Genomic DNA, 8,962 nt, shown 5'->3' on the forward strand with positions numbered 1-8,962 from the left:
TTCCAATCCTGCACTTCAAATCTGTCCCAGCTTTGCATTGTTAAAAGGGAGTTAAAAGTCCAACATTCTGATTTGTTAATTTTTAACCTGGGTTTGGAAAAATGTTCTGATTTTTTTTTTTTTTTTTTTTTTTTTTAAATGGAGATGTAAAATTATCAAATCCACCCCCCTCCTGGTTTCTGCACTGGAATATAAAAACACCCAGTTAAGCCCCACTAGAATCATGCAGTAAGAACTAAACTAGATAACCTATTTGGGCTTAGTCCAGCCTGAACAAAGGCAGCAGTTCAAGTTGAAACTGAAAGCCAATATTTAATATCCGAGCTGGTAAAGGCAGCATTTGGTGAAACTTTAACAGAATCGCCAAAGTTTAACAATTGGAGGGGGGAGAAGCTGTGAATTTTAACCTTCTGGTTATTGCAAACAGAAAGGAAACTTTTTCAAACAGCAGCTGAGGAAGCTTACAAATGAAATTACATGAATGTGGCTCCTCTGGGAAGGAGGAAGTCCTGCTCACATGCATATGTTTTATGCAGCAGAACTGTTTACTTTATTTGTAAACCCTTCCAAACACTGTCCAAAGTTCAGCCTTTGTTCAAGGTAAGAATGTAATTGCAGTGCCCTGAGATGCAAGAGGAGCAATAAAGTTAGGATTCACCAGAGGAAGACAATTTGGAATTAAGAAAAAGCAATTTAAACAATCTTAATGCCTCTCCTCCCTCCCCTCCTGCTTAATGACTCTCATCCCCTTAAGAAATCTTTGAAGGAAGCCAAAAAGCACGAGCAGTGTGTTTAAAGGTCGTGTGTGTGTGCTCTGCTCCTCCTGCAGTGTGCCTTGGAGAATCCCACGAGGACACTCTGGGTTTACATTTTCATCCAAGTTTCATTTTTAGGGAAGACACAGCAATGCCCAGGCTTTATACACAACCTCTGAGATGTGTTTAATTTTGGTAATTAGGCTCTTGTTGGGACTTTCAGCAGCAAAGCCTCTCTGTGGAAGTTCAGTGGAGATTTATTTTCAAGCACAGAGCGTACTTAGAGAGAAATAAAATTAGGGAAATAGCAAGGCATATTGAATATAGGCACTCCTTCTGCAAAGATAAATGATTTAGTAATGAATAGATTCTTCAGGCCATAAAAAATCCATTTATTTTCTTTTGAATTTCAACCAGAGGTCTTGCACTTTCCCACTCGGTTATAATCAGTTAAAATGAGAACACAGAGAATGAAATCAGTGTAGAGGCAGGGAAGGCAACAACCACAATGTGTAATAATAAATAGAAGTTAAATTAACCAACATCTCAAAAGAGGCAGCATTTGCACAGAAAGGTGCTGGTTTATTACCATGCAAAGGGGGAGGAAGATGAGATCTAAAACACACAACACTTACAAATTACCTGCCTGGCAACAACAAGCTGCCAGATTTTAGGCAACTCATTAAAACGGAGGATCCACTTGACCCCATCTGTAATTGTGGGAATGAACCAGAAATATGATTAGTGGGGTGACTCCAGGGGCTGCTCCACACTAAATTTGCCTTACCAGGGAGCCTGGCCCGCAGCAGAGCAGGAGCACCAGCGCTGCCTCTGCTCCCCTGGGTGCTGCTGCTGGGCTTCATCCCCTGGGAACGAGAGGGCTGGCACAGTCCTGAGGAGCAGCACAGGCTCCCTGGCCTCCTGCCACCCTTCACCCCCCATTTCCAGAGGGTTTGGACACACCACAGGGGCAGGAGGGGCAGCTTGGCCAGCCTGCAGCCACAGGATGGGCATTTCTGGCCCCAGGGCCACGTGGCTGCTCAAAGAAAATCCTTGGGCAGCTCTGCTCTGACCTAAAAGCCAAATTCATCCTGGGCAAGCAAAAATGGGCTTTTAGGGCTGAAGCTGTTTGGGTGGCTGGGCTGAAAATCTGCTCAGCAGTGCTCAGCTGCTGCTGCAGCAGCATTTCCCCTTCCCCCTTTCATCTCTGTGGTTCTCAGGCTCGGCTTGAACGAGACATCTCTATTTTTTCTGTTTAAATACAAACTGGAAGCAGATCTGCTGGTGCTACTGTAGAGTCCACAGGGAGCTGTGCTGTAGGAAAGGTCCCACTGAGGTCAGCAGGGCCATTTGCATGATTTACTGAAACAAGGCAGATCAGAGAAAGCCTGAGTTCTCATCTCACCTGTAGCCTTCATATTTTGGTGTTATTAACGGGGTGAAACCAGCTGGGTGATTCCAGAGCAGGGAGCTGGGAGCCAGTTCTGCAACAGCTCCATCCCCAGCTCTGCTGCTGTTTCCCCTCCCAGGAACAGGTAAAATGCAGCAGAATTGTCACACCTCAGCTCCTCCCGTCCGCTCCCAGTGCTGGATTTGCATTATTTTCATTATTGGGAAGGAATTCCACCCTGGGAGGGTGGGCAGGCCCTGGGCTGGGATTCCCAGAGCAGCTGGGGCTGCCCCTGGATCTCTGGCAGTGCCCAAGGCCAGGCTGGGCAGGGCTGGAGCAGCCTGGGACAGTGGAAGGTGTTCCTGCCATGTCAGGGCTTTAAGGTCCCTCCCCACCCAAACCACTCTGGGATTCTGTGAATTGAGGCAGGAAGAACTGGGATTTGATCATCCAAGTATTTTCTAACGTGAAAGTTGTGAACTGTACCAGGATGTTTTGAAATGCTCCAGGATTCAGCATTTCTGCCAGAGCAGATTAAGAGCTGGGAAAGTCTGCACCAACTTCCCTGGACCACAACTGCATCCCTCTGTTCTACAATAATCCACAATTTAGAGATTAGAACAGAAAGAGAAGAAGAAGGGAACAGAAATCAGGCTGAATAGAGGCTCAGTAAAAACCTGAGAGCTGTTTTATGCCAGTGCTGTTCCCCCTTTCCCTGGCCCTGCTCAGACACATCTGGGAGCCCAGGGCCAGGAGCCCTCCTGCCTGCCTGCTCCAGCTGGGCTGGAAAACAGTCCAAAAGCATCTCAAGGGTTCATCCTTGCTTCTATTATCTATAATCTGACCCATGGAATTTCTGCATATATCCCAAAGCCCAGGAATTTCAATCTAACAGTTTACATGTTTCAAAATAAAGGCTTTTTTTTGGTTACCCACTGGAGCTGCTCGGCCCAGGGCTGTAAATCTGAGTGAACTGCTGAGGACTGAAACTCCAGCAGGCAGCAGGAATGATGCAAACAGAAGGTCCTGTTCTGACTCAGTCACTTACCAACTTGTGCTACATTTTTATTGCGGGTCAAAAGTCGACAGAGTATGCAAATGTGAAGAAAAAAAGTTCTTGTTTTGGAAAAATACACCATTTTAGTATTTATAATTACATACTAAGGGCCTTTTATGCTCGGGCTCATCTATCTTGGATTTTTTGCATAATTTGAACTGTAAGTGGCGATATATGTAGAGCTCATTTATTCAAATTATACAGGGTTAGTGTTTTCCCTCTCCTGAATGTGGTGTGCATTTTGGGAGAGGTGCCAGAGTCAAGGAGGCAGGAGGAGGAGCAGAAAAAGAAGACACTGCAAAAAGACCACAGAGGCACTTGTTCCACTTTTAAAATGGCTCCCAAGCTCTGATGACAAATTAGATGTGTGAGTTAAATCCTCTTGCCTTTTTGAGACAAATATATCCCCTGCAGATCCCAATAAATCCACCTGGCACCTGCACTGTTACTCATGCCGTGGAAGGTGCACAGAAAATTGCTGCTCTCACCTGTGTCATTTACCAGCAGGGGCTTTCCTGCAGCCTCAGCCACCAAACCTTCCCTTTGCACTTGGATCCTTCCCAGTGACACAGGTGCTGACCTCAGAGTGACTCACCTGTGCCTGGTGCTGGAGATGCAAAGTGAGGGTTGCTGGCTGGTGGAAATCATGCTGTGAGTGTGTCTGACCCCCCAGCACAAGGCAGGCACAATGGGGTCTCCAGTAAATGGGGGCTTTGTGCTCAGCTTTGCACCACACTCAGGAGCACTTCAGAAGTTGCAAATTCAGGATATGAAATTCCTGCTGAAATAAAAATCTCCAGTGGAGGACAGGCTGGTGTCGGTCCTTAAAGGGAGGTGGTGTAGGCCAGGCTTTAAGAGACCTAATTATATTAATTATTAACAATTGTAGCGGGTATTGAAGTTGTTCTGTCCCCTCACATTCAAAATGGGATCTTCCCACTCTTCCTGCAGGTTCCTTGGGGGGGCTTTTGCACAAATATATTTCTTGAGCAAACTGAGATGAGAATTTGTGTTTGCCAGGAGTGTTTTGGGAGCTCCCAGCTCAGCCTGCAGCAGGTTCCTGGCTCCCAAACTGGGTGTAGAACATTTTAACATATTTGGAGACCTTAATGATCCATCCTTAAAAGTTTCATTTGCATATTCTCCACTGGTACAAATCTTCATTCCCCCATTAAGTGCAGCATATTTTTATGGCAATGTGACAATCTCCTTTGACTCTCCCATCCTAAAGGACTTGTGCTTCTGGGGCACAACACAGGTTTCAGAAACGGAGGGGTTTTTGAGCCTAAACTTCCAGAACGTGCTTCTGTGAGCAGGGCCAGATGCAGGCCAGATGTGAGCTGGCCCTGCGTCACCTCCCTCCATTCCCTGCCCCAAATCCCCAAGCTCAGTGACCAGGGCTGGGTGCTCCTGGTGCCTGTGGGTGCCAAAGGGCTGCAGCAGCCCCAAAGCCAGCCCAGAACCTCTGTCCCAGCCCTGCTGCAGCCCCCAGGCTCCCTGGATGCTCCTTCCAGAGCCCTGGCCCTGATCCTGGTCCTGCTCCCACTCCCTGCCCTGAGCTGGGACCAAATCCTTCTGGAGAAACAAAGTGTGGCTCCTGTGGGGTTTGGGCACTTGGAGACACAGAGTGTGGCTGTCATTCCTTTGGGATTTGTGCACCTTGAAATACAGAGTGTGGCTGTCATTCCTTTGGGATTTGTGCACCTTGAAATACAGAGTCTGGCTGTTACTCCTGTGGGGTTTATGGACCTGAAAAACCAAAGTGTGACTGTCGCTCCTGTGGGGTTTGGGCACCTGGAGACACAGAGTGTGGCTGTCATTCCTTTGGGATTTGGGCACCTGGAGACACAGAGTGTGGCTGTCATTCCTTTGGGATTTGTGCACCTTGAAATACAGAGTGTGGCTGTCATTCCTTTGGGATTTGTGCACCTTGAAATACAGAGTGTGGCTGTCACTCCTGTGGGGTTTATGGACCTGAAAAACCAAAGTGTGACTGTCGCTCCTGTGGGGTTTGGGCACCTGGAGACACAGAGTGTGGCTGTCATTCCTTTGGAATTTGTGCACCTTGAAATACAGAGTGTGGCTGTCACTCCTGTGGGGTTTGTGCACACCAGCACCTCCCAAGCTCTCAGGTTGTGATTCCTCTTCCAGCCTTGTGTGCCCATTTCCTCCTGCACTTCCAGGTCGTGAACCCAGCTGGGTCTCAGGCTCATCCTTGGGAAATGATAATTTAACATGCCCACAGAACCCCATTGCCCTGCCCCAGGGAAGGGCTGTGATTAGCAGGATTTATTTTTTCCTTTCTAATAATGCACTTGTTATGGAGAGAACAGAAGCTGGACTTCCACTCCTTAGGAAACAAAGCTGCAGTGTTCCTTTTGTGAGGAGATGGGGGAATAGGGGGGAAAGAGCAAAAAAAAAAAAAAAAAAAAAAAAGCCATCCACATTTTATGACATTAAATGCTAAATTGTAATTTTTTTTAACAGCCCCTGCTATGCTTATTCCATCTCCATGATGAGCCATGGTGTTTGCCCAAGGAAAACTCCCACTGGGAAGGGGCTGGGAGCTGCTGGAGGGCAAGTGCAGCCTCACACACACACACACACACACAGACACACACACAGGGGTTGTGTTTGACCCCTTTAGAGGAGCGTCACTGCTCGCACATGTCCAACATGAAGCGGTGATGCTCTCCCAAATGCTAATGCACAGCTGTGGGGTTTGGATGCTCCAGAGCTGACTCATTCTGCAACACAGCAGATTCACAGGATGGCGTGGAGGAGGGGCTCTGCAAAACGGCTCTTTCAGGAATTAAAAGAACTCCTAACCCCCAAAGTATTACTATTCCATTACAGTGTTTCTTTCATTGAAAACTTTGGGTTTTAATGACCCCTAATTGATTTTTTTTTTCTTTTTCTTGGCTTTGCTTTGTTTCAACATAAAATCTATGTCACTCTGGCACAGCCTGCCAGTCTTTTGTCTGATGTTACAAACAAATCCAGGCAAACATTAAGATTCATAAGGGGGATGGGGGGAAGCACAGCTTCTTAAAGCCACATCAAGTATGTCAGAGACAAAACATTTAATTTAAATGGTAGAAACTAACACAAAACAGCTTCAAAAACTTAGTAAGCAGAGTTAGCTAAGTAGAAACACATGTTCTTTTGACATTTGTTTTCATGACAATTAGAAGCAACTAGTTTTCAGCTCGCATTCTTGTTCATCCCTTTGAGGCTTTGGCCGGGACATTAATTCCGAATTACTGCAGAACAGGTGCCGAGTGGAACATGCAACCTCGGAGTTTGGGAAGCAGAGCAGCCAAGTCTGGCTCAGGCACGTCCCTGGCCGGGGATTCAGTGAGTCAGGCAAATGAGGAACACAAAACGCTTTCATTTTTCTGCTGCTTTGACCTCAGTGTGTGTTTTGTTGCGCTGTGTTTTGCATGCTCTGATCGCCCTGATCACATGCATGTGTCTCATTCACTGCCCCAGCATCGAGTTTCTTCCCCCGTTGGAAGACAAAGCCCTGTGACAGCTTGCAGAGACAGGAACAGGTTTTTAAGTGTCATTAACCACTTGGGTTTGGTTGCAACAGTTTTAATGTCAGCCCAGAGCCACTGAGAGGATTAAATTGTCAATAGCCTCTCCCTACCTTTTTTTTTTTTTTTTTTTTTTTTTTTTTTTAATTATTATATTTTAATTTCTCTCCTCAGCCACTAAGTGAATCCTCATTTTGGTGAAGTCAGTGAAAGGGCTCAGGCTGATTCCAACAGGCACAAATTGTGGCTGTGGGGAGAGGCAGGGCTGGGGTTTCAGAGCAGCAGATGGGTCTGAGTGCCCTGCTGACAGCAGCGAGGTGATGGGAGCACAGGGAGCCACAGAACTGCCAGGATAACCTAGGATAAACCAAATAAACCCCAAATTATATCAGAGCTCTTCACCAGCTACCCCGGAATAGGCTGCTGCAGGAATAAAGGAGCAGCTTGGCCAAGGCCAGGCTGAGTTTGTCACGAGTGAGGTGGAAATGGATGGAGGAGAGCAGGGAAGAGCTGAGGGTTGGCTGGGTTGCGATTCCTGGGTGCCTAAACCAGGTGGGAATGGCCCTGCCAGCAGGAACATCAGCACCCAGACCATTCTCCCGGTGGAATATCCGATTTTTTCCACTGCCTTCAGCAGCTCCGTGCTGAGGATTCCCAGCAGGATGAGCTGGGTGTCCCAGAGAGGAGAAGGAGCAGGCTGTGTCCAGAGCAGGGAATGTCCCTGGGAACACGGACAGGAATCCTATTAGCTCCTCTGAATGCAATTTTCAGGAGAGCTGCTGCTGCTGTCAAGGGATTTGTCCTGGGAGTGAGATTTTCAAGAAATCCAAGCGGCCTATTATTGCCGTTAGCCAATTAATAATTATTTTCTTTCTGTTTGTTTAAACTGGTTTACCGTGCCACTGAAAGACAGGAGTCATCTTAAACCACTTGCTAATGAGTTAGGAAATGCAGAAACACCACACCCTGCTCCTGCTTTATTTCAGTCCTACAATGGGCTGGGATGTGATGAAGAATGCAGATGGTGTCACATGGCCAGCCCTGTATGGATCCAGCCCGCGTTAAATGGATGTAGTTGTGACCTTGGATTTCAGGAAAAACCAACAAAAAGCTTGGCTGAACCTCCTGAAAGCTTAAAAATACCATTTTAGCACCTATATACGCCCTTGGAATACAAACAACTGTACATAGAGGGCTGGGGTTTCTCCCACATAAAATATGATAAAATATGATAGAGGATGCCACAGACATGAATTGATGCCACTGAGGGGTAACAAGATGGAAAGGGAATTTTTATAGGAGCATGTAATGACAGGACAAGGAGGAATGGATCCAAACCGACAGACAGAAGGTTTAGATTGGATATTAGGAAAATATTCTTCTCTGGAAGCTGCCCCTGGATCCCTGGCAGTGCCCAAGGCCAGGCTGGACAGGGCTTGGAGCACCTGGGACAGTGGAAGGTGTCCCTGTCCATGGCAGGGGTGGCACTGGATGGGCTTTAAGGTCCCTTTCCACCCAAACCATTCCATGTTGTGCATTCCCAAGTGCACAGAGCCAGTGTGGAGTTCTTGGGGACAAAATGTTGTCATTGCCATGGAACATAGAAGTGATCCTACCAATTTTTGCCATAGCAGGGTGTCCATTGCAAAATCAAATGCTTTTACTTTGATAACCTTTAATTCCAGTCAAATGCACATGGTTGGACCACAGAGAAATCTCCCTTAATTCCCATTTGCTAAACCTGCAAAATGCTTCATAGCAACGGAGTGGATGTACATGTAAACACTGCCATTCTCATGCTGCTAAATTCTGCCTTTTATCTGCTGATCCCAAGGAGTTTATCAGCACTGAAGGATGCCCTCGCAGCACCGCTGTGCATCTTGTAAATAACTGAGATAATACAAAAGAATAGAAAGAGCTTTATAGCAACCCCGTGCTTTTTAAACAAGCTGTGATAAATTGTGCATCACAAGGTGCATAAACTCTACACAAATGCCTCTTCCTGGTGCATACGATTTCGATTTAATGTCACTTATTTCTGAAGTCTATTAAACCAATTGTCTTAATCTCACTTATTCTGCAGTGTATTTGCTCCGTGCAGCAGCAGCATTAATAAAAATCCCTCTGTAAACACAGACCAGCTGGAGCGAGCAGCACAGGAACTGAGCAGGGTGACCCAGATGTGCAGCATTACCGTGTTCTTTTTATGAGAGATAAACAT

The sequence above is a fragment of the Pyrgilauda ruficollis genome, unplaced genomic scaffold (genome assembly GCF_017590135.1).
Source record: "Pyrgilauda ruficollis isolate IOZ18807 unplaced genomic scaffold, ASM1759013v1 scaffold45, whole genome shotgun sequence".
NCBI classification, from domain to species: domain Eukaryota; kingdom Metazoa; phylum Chordata; class Aves; order Passeriformes; family Passeridae; genus Pyrgilauda; species Pyrgilauda ruficollis.